The sequence below is a fragment of the Salvelinus alpinus genome, chromosome 33 (assembly GCF_045679555.1).
Source record: "Salvelinus alpinus chromosome 33, SLU_Salpinus.1, whole genome shotgun sequence".
Classification (NCBI taxonomy): Eukaryota; Metazoa; Chordata; class Actinopteri; order Salmoniformes; family Salmonidae; genus Salvelinus; species Salvelinus alpinus.
Genome location: NC_092118.1, coordinates 27,247,575 through 27,263,056, shown reverse-complemented (window position 1 = coordinate 27,263,056; position 15,482 = coordinate 27,247,575).

Here is a 15,482-nt window from a genome sequence, read left to right as displayed (position 1 = left end):
ACCTTGTCCCTCTTTTCTCCTCTTTATTTAGCCCAACAATTAGAAGAACCCATATTCTCCCAATCGTCTGATGGTTCCCTCATCTCTGCAGAGATATATTTATCTGAGGATAATTAGCCATTAAATCCTCACTTGACAACTGTGAAAATGCCACCCCAAGAGTAATCTAGCTGCCAGGAAATGACAACAGTTGGCAGGGCTGTCGAGTCAACTGCTGCCGGCGAGCCACATCAGCCCTGGGCTGGCTGGATGGATCTATTTCACGCATGCACATATACACACACACACACACACACACACACACACACACACACACACACACACACACACACACACACACACACACACACACACACACACACACACACACACACACACACACACACACACACACACACACACACACACACACACACACACACACACACACACACACACACACACACACACACCATGCTTAGTTATATTAAACAGGCTATTACTAATCTGTTTCCACCATTCAGACCTGTTCACAGCCTTGTGATTTCTGCTGGAAGGAAACCCATCTATCTGATTAAAAAGACACATCAATGCTACAGTGTAACAGCATCATTTCAGGTGTTTTTGTCAGTACTAATGACAAATATGATTTTTCTTTCATTTATTTCCATTAACTTTACTAGTTGTAGTAAATAGTTGTAGTTGTAGTTGTAGTTAAATAGTTGTATATATTCAATTACTGGAAGAGAGTTCTTTGAGGGCTGTTATGTACAATTGGATTCCACTTAGCTTCGTGTCTGACGGACTTAAGGTGATCCTTACCTGGAGGTTGAAAGCGTCAGAGCTTACCCGCGTTTCCACGCATGTCAAAAGACAAGCACTTTGCAATACATTTTTGGTCCTTTAGTCTGTTCAAGTGCCTTGGCTATCGCTCAAGCTACTAATGCACATCAGACAGAGTAGATAGCTGCAATTATACACAAAACGATGGAAAGGAAAACAGAGCTTGGATATTGTTTCAAATATCCAGCCCATTGTTTGCCCCCTGGGTGAACATTTTCCTTTATCACAATTTTTCTTCTTTTAGTAAATTTGTACCAGATTTTTTATTTCAGTTGTAGGTTTAACAAGGGATGAAAAAGATTGGATCACGGCGAAGCGTTTGTGATTTATCCATTGAGCATGGAATGGTAGTGGTGGGTGGTGTTGTCGATTTGTTTTTGATGTTTTGGATGGGGGGTTCGAGCCAAGCTAAGGTGTTTTTCTGGCTGCAGTCAAAGTGCTGACTGTGACAGAGTGATTACCATTGGAATGTGAACACTCATCCCTCATGGTGGAGGTCTAGGGTCTCTCCTGTTCCTCTTAAGCCCATTGTCTGTTTAACATGTGTGTGAATGGTATGTACTGTAGATAGACGACTGAGGTGTTTGTCACTGTCAGCAGAGTGGGAGCATTTAGGGACAAGACGCCCATCATGTTGATCAGGGCTTGTATTCACAAAGCGAGTAGCAGTGCTGATCTAGGATCAGGCCCCCCTTCTTATTCATTGTGGTTTAAAAGGAAAAACGGGTCCTAGCACGAATGAGAAATAAAAGTGCTCATGTCCAGCCACTGGGTCTATTTTCATGACCATCCTAATAAAATACTTTAAGATATGTAAGATATGAATACACCTCAATGGCATGCTGTGGTGATCCCGTCCCTCGAGGGTAAAGTGCTGACTTTAATCCAACTTTCAGACAGAGTTATGCAGAGGTAATGTTTAAATTCACTCAGGATGTGTTCCCTGTCTGTTCACATGTCATCCGTGCTGCCTTCCAAAGGTCATTTAAGTCACAACATCCTTCTAAAAAAACGTGTTTGTAGAACCACTCAGCCCAGGACCAATCAGGAGGAGTTGAGAGCTCTCTGTCCCTAGTGCGGGTCTATATTCTGTGTGTGATCAGGGATGTCAGTGACGACTCCTCAAGATTAAATAGTAATAATACTGTTCTAATAATGTGTGCCCCAAAAAGGGGATTCACTCTAAAAAGCTCCAGACTGTGTTGTTTATTCATTCAGAAACAGTGTTTAATTTTCACAATCCATGTAATAAAAAATTCCTGACATTGTCTTGAGTGCAATCTCATGTAGGAGCGATAATGGCACAGGGAGGATCGAGGAGGTGAATGGGAGGTATAACATAAAGTATTCACCGGAGTGGAAGATGGGGGTATTTCTATACTTCTACCTGGTGACAACAGCCCACTGTAAGTACGTTTGAACAGTTTGTCGAAAGAAGGAGCTCTTGTTTGTTCGTTCTCTTATCCCCCCCCCAGTCAGTCCTCCTCTCCTGAGGCTTCCTCCCTTCTCACAAACAACATCTCCCTTCTCTTCCCAGTCGAGTCTCTCTGTTTGATGACCTACATATTACATTCTCTTAGCATGGAGGTACACCAAGGCTTACATGTTGTGTGTGCATAAAATGTGGTGTAAATGACTAGAACAAAAGGGAAGAGCGTCTGTGTTGGGAAGGGAAATTAAAGCATGTACCATTGTGGGGGACATGTTGCATCACAAGACGCTGCGTGTAGTCTAAACACCACCATGGAGGGACTTCATGTTATTGATGTTGGATCGTAGCATGGGTGGTGTGCTGCTAGTGCGTGCGTGATAGTGATGACTCTGTCCCTCGCACATGAAACACATCCCGCACTCCTCAGGGACCGCCCGGCAGTCACTTTCTGCTCGATCCTCTCCTCAACACCACAAACACATGAGCATGTCTCACTGGTAAAGCATTGAAGAGCACTGATCTACTGCTGCTGTCCCATCTCAACAACGGCATCCGCAGCAAATCGATGAAAATTAGTCTCATCTGTGTGCCTCGTGGTGAGCAGAGTAAGAATACGTTGATGCTCTTGGACAGCCCTACTGTACTTCATGTAGGCCTACCAGTCTTCACGTACTCGCTTCTGTACTCAACAATGCACTGAGCCTTTCCACAAGCACAACACACCAACCACAGATGTTAGCAGCATGTACAGTATGGCAAACCTACTTCAAAGTGTTCTTCTGTTACACCGACCACATCTCAGTTTCCCTAAGCAGCAGATAGACCATCTGAATCTGGTGCCTTCACGTCTCAGCCACAGCTACAGCTACGAAACTTCAGCATGTCCCACATCACTCCACTCCTGTACCACTTGTGTAATGTGTCATGTGAACGTCTGTTAATTTCTAATAAAATCCTGCTTTTCAAAGAGTCGGAGGAGGAATTAAGTCCTTCGTTCCCCTTCCTAAAAACTAAAAGTTTGGCGTTATCCCTGTAAGCGGAGCTAAATGAGAACGCCAGTTAAACCCCATTAGGGGCCTGTGTGGCTGTGACCATCTCATTGGAAGGAGCTGGATGAAAATTGCCAGGATTAATGTGTTAATCCAACTCTTTAAAATGCTAATGTCCATTTTATGCCCATTAAATCTCAGTGTGCGTTTTCTTTGATACGTGCAATTTCTATCAATTAAATACAGAGGAGTGAAACAGGCAGAAGGGAGATTAGTTCCTTTGCTTCAAGCATGAATTTCTCCATTTGGATGGTTTCATATTTATCTGGAATGGAAGTATAGAGAGCAGAGGGGGGATGTTTAGAATGGGTCTTGTGGAATATGACTGATTAATGCTGTGATTTTATTACACTCTGTTTTGGGATTTCTGCTTTGCTCAGTTGAAAGACAAACACTGAAAATAATGTATCAGTAAATATAGTACAACATGTACAGACTAATGTTTTATATGATGATCAACTTCCTCTTTGTATGTGAGAACTGTACTGTATGTTGGTAAATTCATTTTGATGTTGAATACAGCAGTATACCACCAGGTTTCATTTTAAATGTCATGTATTTGACAAATGGATTTCAATTAAGTTTTATGGTTTTACAAACACTGGATTTGTCTTTATTTTATGCACAGTGCTATGCAATATCACAGCTAATACATTTGACTAAAGTTCTGCAGCAGAGCTGTTATGAAGAAAATAAATATACTGTACATCATATCAACATCACCATGTCAAATTCACTTTATTCTTTGATTCTATTTCTCAAAGAAATTTCTTAAGAAAATAACAATTATTGACAATGCACTACAGTCACATTGCCAGACACACATTAAATAGGAATATGTGATATAGAGATATCTTCCTATCATTTAAATAATCAATTTCCAGATGATTGTGTTTGTCTGGCGTTAGCCACAGTCACAAATTAACCAGACCTTTCATGTGTCTGACTATAGCAGGCAGCAGGGAGAGAAAGAATAAGTATTTGGAGAGAAATGAATGGTGTGATGGATGCTGTGGAATGTTACCATCCCACAGATGGAACAATGGAACTCACAGATGGAACAATGGAACTCACAGATGGAACAATGGAACTCACAGATGGAACAATAGAACGCCGGAACCATGACTCTCGGATGCCCTCCATGTTGTGCAGTCCTTTAAAGACTAGGATTGACACAGTTTGTCAAATCACAGAGTGCGGTGTGGCTAGCCATAAACTGCTTCCAGATTTGTCACACACACACAGTACATAGTACACACACAAACACATACACACACAGACACACACACAGGCTCATTGTTCACAGTTCAACTAGGTTCCAGTAAACTGGGAGCGTTTATCATGTGAGCACTATTTTGAGTTGGAACATGAAGAATGATTTATGAAGGCATTTCTACTTCTCTCTACCTCACCCTCCATCATAAGCAAAATACATTGTCATAAAAGTAAAATGCACTTTGCATTACATGTTGAAAACGCACCAAACCATCTTTTATTTACTGTGTGCTATTTTGACACGAGTGTTCCACTGTGTTCCAACTTAGAGGGGGGGTGGGTGGGTATGGTGGGTTTGGGAGGGCAGGGGGTTATATACGGAATTTCAACCAGATAAACTCCTAAAAGTAATAGTCCATACAAACCATTGAGATGACTGAAGCAAACCCCATTGCTTAAATTGTCCCTCCATTGCTTATGAAGACACACCCAGCACCAAACAGAAGCACATCAGGCAATGCTGACTTCTATCAGGTTGTTTCCTGGGGGGTTTGCTGACTGTTGTTCCCCTATACCCTCCTCAACCCTATCTTCTAACACGCATGTTAAAATAGCCCGCCCTCCCCATTGGCACATCCCCTCCTCCATGGTAAGCATATGTGGGCTATTCAACTGGATGGGTCATTTATTAAAATCAACTTAATTTTCCATGATATATTAAATCTCTGCCTCAGTAATCATGGCCCATTTCTTGTAGTGAATTAGGCGCCCACTGCTTTGTGAGATCAGAGGCCTGGAAAATGAAGCCTGCGCCTCGTATTAGTGAGTGTTCACAGGCTGCTAATGGTCAGGAGACTGAACAGATCACCAGACAATTCATTACAGTTCACTGGCAAAACTGAGCACCCAAATATGTGTGCATGGTCAGAGTGCCATCTGTGTAACAGCCTCCACACATATGAGGGCTCTGGACGTCTCCATCATCTCCATCCAATATTGATGTGTTGATGTACTGGGAGGGAGAAGCATAGAGAGACCTTCTGTGTCTAGGCGACAATCTACCAAGGTGAGTGTTGACACTTTTCTAATTTGTATCTTTTTAAACTAGGTATGCACTAGGTGTACCTACAGAATAACATCAGTGTTAGTGCTATGACAATCCTACAACCCCAGCATCTTTAGATTCACACCAACAACCCTGTTGCAGCATCAGTACACTGGCGACCTTGTCCATGGTAAATGATATGACTTTCCTACTACCACAGCAGCCCAAGACGATGGCAACCCAAATGTCAGAACAGTACACTGGCAACCTTGTCCATGGTAAATCCAGTGAACAATATCTTGTTTGATACAGTTGGATAGAACTGGCATATCCCATCCCAGCCCTCTAAAGTGTGGCCAAGCCCAGCTTTCTCTAGCTGACTGGCCTTCTCCTCATTAGATGTCCTTAAGCTAGAACCTAGACTGAGGACGTCAGGATAAAGGCTGTCAAAAGCCAAACCTAGTGCCATCCTGCTGCCTGCACCCCAACATGTAAGGTCACAAAAAAGGACAAAGTTGCTCCAAATAAATGCACATTGATGGACATATTGCATCGAGTTTATTCTCGTAACTGCATTCTTATATTACATCGAGTTTATGTGGATAAAAGTGGATAAGTGGATAAAGTGGATAAGTATAAATCTGCAGTCTCTCAGAGTGAGCCAAACCCCTGAGACCATTTAGTGTGGAGACAGACAAAGCCTGGTCATTGTCATGTTGTTCAGCTTGTTTTGGGTTGAAACAAAATTAGCAGCTTCAGAATTTTGAGGTCCGGGGAGCGGCAGGGACAGCACCCTCTCACATTGTTCTGGGGCCGCCATTTGTAATTATGTAATTTGTCTGTGCTGTTTTCCAGCAAACAGGAAGTCCCCTAAACCAGTGGAGGATGTGGCGAGGGCCGGGTCTCCTCAGGGAGGATAATGGGTAACGGCTGATGCGATTGGACAGATCCAAGCTGGTGTGGTTATCTGACGGTCGGGAGGATATTTTCTCTCTCACTCCTCTGTTTCTCTCTCTCTCTGATTGTACTATGCAACTGGCTTGGACAGCCTGCCAGAGATCCTAACCAGTCAAAGACATATCCCACAGAAACATTTTCATACCTGTAGTTCTTTGCCTCTGATTTCTCTTCTGAAACATGAATCTTGGTCTTGTTTTATCTGGTTTAATAGCAGTGAGAGAACTGACATTTGTTTTATTACTGCTGCCATGTGTAGATAGAGTGTGATGGAGGCAATGAATGAGGTGATCCTAATATTGAGGCCTTTCAACATTATTAACAAATGTCATACAGACAATGGTTCAAGACTCATTTTCATATGGTCCAAGATGTTCACAAACGCCTACGTCTCCTCTCAGACTTTCTTACTTAGTAGACTGTACTGCATGGTGATAATGCCCAAGATGTGCTATACCCCAACTACCAGTGAGAGAATTTGATCATAAAGTTCTCTATCCATATCAAGTAGAAGCCATGTTAGCTGTCAGTATATGATGCGCCATGACACCACCATCTAGCAACATAATGTCACATAATGATACATTTGTTACAGAGCTTTATGTCATAGATATACGGTGGGGAAAAGACCATTATCTGCAGTATACACAAGTGTCAGAACTCCCAGTTGACATGAAGATGATTAAGGGCTGAATGGTGTCCCTCATGCCTTGGCATCATAGGCCTATTGCTATAAATGACTCAATAATATCTTAGTGTCCTTTATGCCTAGCCCCTACTGCTCTCTATCCTAAAGGGTCATACACTCTGACAGCCATGGCTTGTTTGACTCTCTCTTTGGGTAGCATACAGTAGGTCGACCATGAACTTCCACGAGTGGACTCAGGGTTGTGTGATTTTCTCCACTTATTTCCTGGATGTTGTGACAGCCATGCTAGGGGCTTATCAGGTCCTGGCCCCTGTTAAATACCACTGCTCCTGGTCACTACTGTGGAATGACAAAATAAGAGTATAAGTCAATGTGACACATTAAGTACATGTGGAATCATATCTGTGAGCTAGTGGACAGCCAAATGTGAGTTGGGGTTGTATGATGATGGGAAAGCAAAAATCAGACTTTGGGCTGCCAAAACAATGTAGTTAACCCTGAAGGGCATGGTTCTACTTGTGTTCCAGCCATCTAACCATTTACCCTGCTCTGTGTAAGACTGTCTACAACTTCCTCTATAACAGCACGCAAAATGACATTAGTATTCTTTGAGACAGACAGACCATCAGGCTCGGTTCCAGCACTCAGTGTTTGTAAGCGTCAGATCTGAGACGACACAGCAATATCAATAAAATACCTAATTTCAACCTTAACACGAACAACTGTACTTCTTTCAACCTACACTGTGGTGGGTATCAACTGTGTACTGAATAATGAAAGGTAATTATGTAGCTATACAAAGCCCCAAGGGTAAGGGGCCTTTGTTTTATTTTTGTAACTTGAAATGAAAATACATTTTGTGGCTGAGCAGCGTGTCTGTGTTCTTTTTCTGGATCCTCTGTAGGTCATGCTCAGGACACATCACCACCACCACCACCACCACCAGCCTTCCCTGTCTTTTTATTGTGATTATTCCCATCCAAATGAATTAGACACAAGGCGTATGTATGAATGATGTGAACAGAACAGAACAGAACAGAACAGTGCAGCCAGACAATACAGAACAGAACAGTGCAGCCAGACAATACAGAACAGAACAGTGCAGCCAGACAATCCTGCTAAAACCTGGAGGAAAGGAAACAGGAGCAGCCTGCTCAGATTGTGTCTGTGGATTAATTATTCACGGCGTTGGCTTCTCTATCCAATGACCCCAGTAAAGAAACACAAATTATTTAGCGAGCTGCCAGATCGGCGTTTGGTGTGAGGGCATGAGGCATCCGTTCCCACTGACTGTAGTATCAGAGGAGGCATGTGAGCCCTGCTTAAGGCAGGCACACACAGGCAAGCAAACACACACACACACACACACACACACACACACACACACACACACACACACACACACACACACACACACACACACACACACACACACACACACACACACACACACACACACACACACACACACACACACACACACACACACACACATTGAGCTGCTGCATGACAAAGAGAGTGTATTCATGGCAGGATCAGATCAGGGTACAAGGGTATGGTTTCCCTCCCTGGCCAATGTCCAAACACACACACAGACACACACACCAAATTAGATGAGATGAGTAGGGTATAATTGAACTCCTTTTTTGTTAGCAACAGTGACTAAATTTGTGTTTTTAGAAACCAGAATCCAGATGCAACTGAAGCTGAGACCTCGAAAGACCTGCTCTGTGAGGGATGCTGACCTTATAGCCTTTGCCACTGAGTTCAAATAGTCGTGTGACTTTTACTGGTTACCCGTTACTTTTAAGAGGTGGAAAAGCTGCATGTGGGTGTTTTCCATTAGGTTCATTAGGCCACTATGTTTCTAAACACCAGACTAATTTGTAAGGTAAACAGGTGGAGTAAGACAGACCAACATCTTGGGTGTTGTTGACTAGTAATAACACATCCTTTTAGTCCGTTTCTGCTGTCGTTGCAGCAATCATTGTTTATAACTTCATCAAGTGACAAAAGGGTGAAATCAGATGGCATTTTTAGAGAAGTATAATAGTCACCTGTCTGTGATGTTATTTCTGCAGCACACAGTGACTTGAACCAAGCGGTATATTTTTCACAGGCACTCAAAAGGTGTCATAATTTCAGAGTGTTCCCATGAGAGAGAGAGAGCGAAAGAGAGAGAGCGAGAGAGAGAGAGAGAGAGAGAGAGAGAGAGAGAGAGAGAGAGAGAGAGAGAGAGAGAGAGAGAGAGAGAGAGAGAGAGAGAGAGAGAGAGAGAGAGAGAGAGGTGTTGGGGGAGAGGAGAGGAGTGTTACCCTTGATCTTGTTAGTGGTGATTGGGGTCTCTCAGACCTCACACTGGGCTGTGGGTGTAATTGCCTCTGGCAGGCCTGTAACATGGGTTAGGGGAGGAGGAGAGTGCCATGCCTTTGTTTGTGGCAGTCACCACATGTCTGCCTGTGTGGCACTGTACTGCCTGCCTGCATTCCCAGGCTTGGGAAACAGGGAGATGATCGTTATAGCACTGGTGTTGGCTTTTAAAAGGCCTTTTAATGGGAATGTATTTCACAGGCAAGAGCAGCAAGGTTTCAGGAAACCAACATCACAGCACCACTGGGGCACAGGCGTTCGGCTCAGACTGAAGGAGCCTCCAACCGTGGAGAAAGCCTGCCATCTACTGGTGATTGAGAGGATTATCAGGAGAGGCATTGGTTGACTTGACTGAATTATCACCATTAGTACATTTCAGTGCATTGTTAAATTATAGTTCATTATAGATATTATAATATTGTGTATCTGTTGCATGGCAAAGGCAAGTATTTCTAGTAGTCTATTATAGACCTATGTAAAACAGTTATTGTATGCTATAGGATAATGTCGATGTACCCACTGAAAGTAGATGTTATTTTCTATTCTGTTTGAAAGAAATGACTTTGCTCTGACAGTATTGTATTCTAAAATCACAATTTCTATGTTATGTTGTTTTAAGTCAGTCAACCACTGTTACCTCTCAGGGGCAGTGTAATTACATTGTTATGTTCCTGTTGTTTATAAGGCATTGGCCTCATTTTCTATTTAAAAATGCTATGTAGCCTCATAAACAAACAACACATTGGCCATGTCGTCTGCGTGTAAACATGGTTGTAAAGTAATTACTAAAGATCCCTTCAACACGTGACCTTTCTGTTTACCTATAGGCACTTTCTTAATGAATGAATTATGGAGTAGCCTCTACAAATGAAAAGCATTTGCTGCCTAATGTGTTTGCCTAAATCATACTCAAGAGTAGGCCTACCTTTAAGTGGATAGTGTAGCCCTGTTCCGCCTGCGGTAAGTGTCTGGTTTAATTTAATTCAATAATCCCGATAGGCCTGATGAAATAAATCCCTTATGGGACACTCATTTCTTGAGTAGTGAGATCATGTGAAATGAGGTTCACATAGAAAATATAAGGACATTATGGTTGATTGAGCTTTTACAAAAAGCAGTATTATTAATACTGAGATATTCTTTATGTTTAGAAATTTGCTTTAATGAATGAAGGCAACCATGTGGAAAACAATCAGCCACCAAAATGGATGAGAATGATTGTGGGGCTTAGTGAGAGAATGAATTAGCATTTCACCCACTCCCAATGCAAATTGTTTCACTTAAACTTTTTAAATACCATTTTGTGTTCTGACTTAATTTTAATAAAACAGTTTTTAGATAAGAAGCATGAAGTTAATGGGCAGACTGTCTGTATCCGCAACAGACATGTACTTGTGATATATTGATTCAAGAGAGAAAATGAGCTAATAAAAAAGAAAGAACAGTGTTATGGTCTCCTCAGTAAAATAATAATACAGTTTGTGCTGAATTGATATTATTTCAACTATAGAAATAGCCTTATCAAACGGATATTTCAATAATGTATTTTCTTTACGCATTAATTTTCTGTCACATAAAATGTATTGTCCAAACTCATCATTCTCTTAACATCAATTTAAACAAGTGCATGCATATAACAATGGAAAAACAACTATGAAATAAACACATTTAATTTCACATTTATTAGCTCAATTAAAAAGGCCAGTTTGTAGTATTTTCATTTTAGTAAATTACATTGTAAAACATGGCCATTTGTAAATTAGGCCTAAAACGGAGAAGCGAGAATATGGGCCTACTTGATTGATTTCGGACTCATTTAAAGGCGATCGGTCCACTCTCTACTATCCTCTGTTCACTATAGCTGATTGTACAACTGGGTATTTATGGAAAAGCCGATCCCGTCATAACTGTAGCTTTGCATATTGTTGTCTTAGGGCGCCCTCCAGTGATATTGGATATTGCTACATTTCATAGTCTCTCTCTCCTGTGTTCTCTATATTGGCACCAGTCACTACTCACTCTTAACTGAGTAAAATGGAATGAGTTGTCCTTGAACATCTGTTGTTCAGCCAACCCTCAAAGGTAATCACAGTAATGGACTTCTAAGTTATCGACATACACACAGGAATAAATGTTTCCAAAGAGAATAGCTCAATGACTTGCCTGCTGCTGCTAACTAATCAATCCTAGTGGCTGCATCTGTTGATGAAAGTTTGTGGAAGTGCAGAGTAAGATATACGTGTATATCGATGCCTGGCAGTTCGACTACACGTATAATGAGTGACAGTCACCGCTCCACCGGGACACAACTATTACGCACACAGACTAGCAGACTTCTTGGCAGTTGAAAGCATAGCGTGCGCAACATCACAAACAGATGTCACTCAATTTCCCCATGTCACACAAGAAAGGAAATACTTTGGCAGAATGTCCATCGACAACACAGCGAGGAGAATCAGGGTTCATGCCACTGGAATAGACTGATAATTACAGGTCAAAGGTATGATCTAATTGATAAAAAGTCTTATGGAAATGTCATGTTCCTCTCCTGTACACCCAGCTGTCTTCCAGGATTGGATATGAAAAGACCATAGCCTAAGGACAGTAAAAATAACAGTGATGTAGGCCTATAGACCATTATTCTACATTGACAAATGTGTTTAGAACATGCCGTATTGCACTTTTTCTTTGGATGCATATTCTTGTGACTTGGCCTATAGTGAAATATTCTTTCCAGACAGATCTACATTGTTTATGACATGAAAGTCCACGGGTATGGCTTTCCTTTATAAACATCATATTAGAGTAAATATATGATTTCTGAGAATCTCAGACATGACTTTTTTCTGAATCTCAGACACTCAAACTCAAATATGTTTAGTGCCTGGGCTTATGACAGCACAAGAACTGTCTGCATTGGAGATGACAGACCACCGAAGCAGGGCTTTTTAGATCACTCCTGCTGCCGAGCAATATTCATAAATTTAATTTCCAATCCGCTCTCCTTTTATTAGTTTGGGTGTTATTAAATGAGATTGCTTCATCTTAATATATTTCTAGGGCCGAGGAATGTGGCTGGGAGCTGATATTCAAATCCAATAACACGGCCTGTACTTAGTGCATGGCACTAATAAATGCCAGCCTAGCTGTGATGCATATGCAGAAGGGTCTCACTCGCTTGAGTCACAGCAGGCAATAATACTCATGGTGTCCTTCAGAGTGATCGTACTGGGCTGATGTCTCCCTCCACCCCTCTACCCCTCCATCCCCCTCTCCTATAGGTCTGAGGAAGCCCAGGTGACCTGAACAGGAAAAGCAGGTGTCTACACAGAAGTAGAGTCTATTTCCCATATTGATTTGGCTGGATATGGCTCTGGACATGGTTTTTACACCCAGAGAGAAGACCGTGGCTTTGATCCTCTCCTTTTCAATATATGTCTGCTGACCTTTGAGACCTGTTGTATTGGCATTTGGAAAAACAACACTGAGTGGATCATTCATTTCAGGACAATAAAAATGGCACTATGTGCCTCTGCTCTGTACTGAGTGACATCAACTGAACATCAGTAGGCCTACTGCTTGCTAAGGTGAGACATATACCCTCCTCGGAGCAAAGAAAGCAGGACTGTAGAATGTTGGATCCCCTCTTTGCCCCTTCAGGGTTAAAGCATTGACATGCTTCTCCCCCTCCCATTTTACCAGAGGAATCAGACAACTGCTCATGTAAAGGTTGCAGCTTAGGAAGCTTAGCAGTTTCACAAAGTGACCTTTACCTTTATTATGAATATTTCTATTTCATTATTATATAGTGAAATCTATGCACATGATCAGCACAATGGATTTCTTTTTCATTAGTTGTGTAAAATGCCAGTCAGTGAGTGTTAGGTATCAGGGGTTGACCCAGCAGATTACACTAACCCCTTCCCCCATCTCTCCCCCACTGTCACGGCAGGATCTGACAATTGGAATTAATATGCATTGTCACGCTCATCTGAATGAATGGACCAAGGCGCAGCGTACTTAGAGTTCCACATGTTTAATAAATATGAAACTCAAAAACAATACAGAAGAAAACGAAACGGCAGCTACACAAAAACAAGATCCCACAAACAACAGGTGGGAAAAGGCTGCCTAAATATGATCCCCAATCAGAGACAACGATAGACAGCTGCCTCTGATTGGGAACCATACCAGGCCAACAAAGAAATAGAAAACATAGATTGCCCACCCTAGTCACACCCTGATCTAACCAAATAGAGAATTAAAAGGATCTCTAAGGTCAGGGGGTGACATGCATGGAGATCCTTCTCCTTCGTTTGCTGGCTGAGGATCTTGCTGCCTGGGCAACATTATCAGGGGTAACATTATCGAGAGCTTTGACGGGAGCTTCTTCATCATGCTCATATCAGTGTCTGCCCAACACTTGTCACTGTCAATCACAAGGTGATAATACACAGATGATTCTCTCATTTGGTTTAATAAAATCTCCAGGCTTATTTGAACTGCAGTCATTACAGTAGATAATTGCTGCATTGAGATGTTAGACTGGCCCTAGCCTGAGGGATAAGACAAGACTATTGCTATATGAAGGATCTGGTAGATTTTGTGTGTGTGTGTGCCTTTTCCGCTCATCTTCCTAAAATGAATATTGCATTTGAATCCAGCTCTGGCTTTTCTTATTTAAACTAACATTGTTATTACTTATTATCTGGACGTGGAGTCATCCGTTCTCACTTTTTTATGTCTGTGCTGTCAAGGCAAATTTCACCGGTGGCTGACTATTGCAATTTTTAACGGTCATTTAAACCAAATTGCAGATCTGAATTGGCGGGTCTCAAACTCTCTGAAGGAATGGACTGACAGGAGGTATAACTACAGGACATATTTCACCTCAGTTCAAATTCAGGGGCTTACTTATACTGTTCCTCCTCTTATTGGAAGTTTATGTATATAGACTGACCATGACCATGTTAACACTAAATGTTTTATAAAAACACAATTAATAGATTCCTAAATAGAACCAAATATGTTTGTAAAATTTGACAAATAGTTACTGACACTTGCCAATGGACCTGTCTCAAACAGCTGCATTGAATGGTCCGATTTAAATGGTTGTGTGATGTTAGGTCGTCAGATCAGATGCATGTCTTTGCACTGTGTGTCTGTAGCCTAACTCACAGCTGCACTTTAAACCACTGTGAAAAGGGGATCAGAATAGGCTACTCATGGTTGCCACAGTAGACAGGGGGATTTCATGGTACTTGATTAATGAATCACTAATGTGAAAGGGTAACATTAGCTCTACAGACTAACTTTAGATTAATTGTTTTGTTGCTGTAATTGTTTCTTACATAAGACTGAAAGGAAAATAATGTGTTAAAGTGATGTTGAAATCTATATCTGTAGTCAAAATTAATTTGATATCAAAGTAGTAGACAGGTCAAAGGACTAATCATTGTGTAACCATTTTCAATCTATCAAATGTAATCTCAATAACACTGACAATAGCAGCACTCTCCAGTCTTTCATGTCCTTACTAATGAAGGGCAACAGTTCTAGAGAAGAACCATCGACCTGGTAGTGAGGGTCGGTTTGAGATAATTACCCAATAACTATTACCATACACATTATTATCAGTCGGGGAGATGCTATCATACTTTTAAGGGACATTTCAGGAAATGATTAAGCCCAATCTTTCTTCTCTGATTGTTTTAATGTGTTTGTCTAACCATGCAAAGGTCACAATAGTTGATTATAAAAAATAATCAATGCCAAATACAAAAAAGTAATTAGGAAATCAGTGGGGTAGATGTGTGCCTTTCTCCATGTCTGAGATTATCTCAATGTTGGGTGAAGGCAAAACAGACATCAAGTTATTTATGTAGTTGCTCTGGTCTTTGATTTGTATGAGTCAAAGGAGTCAGTGACCTTGTGTTGTTGACT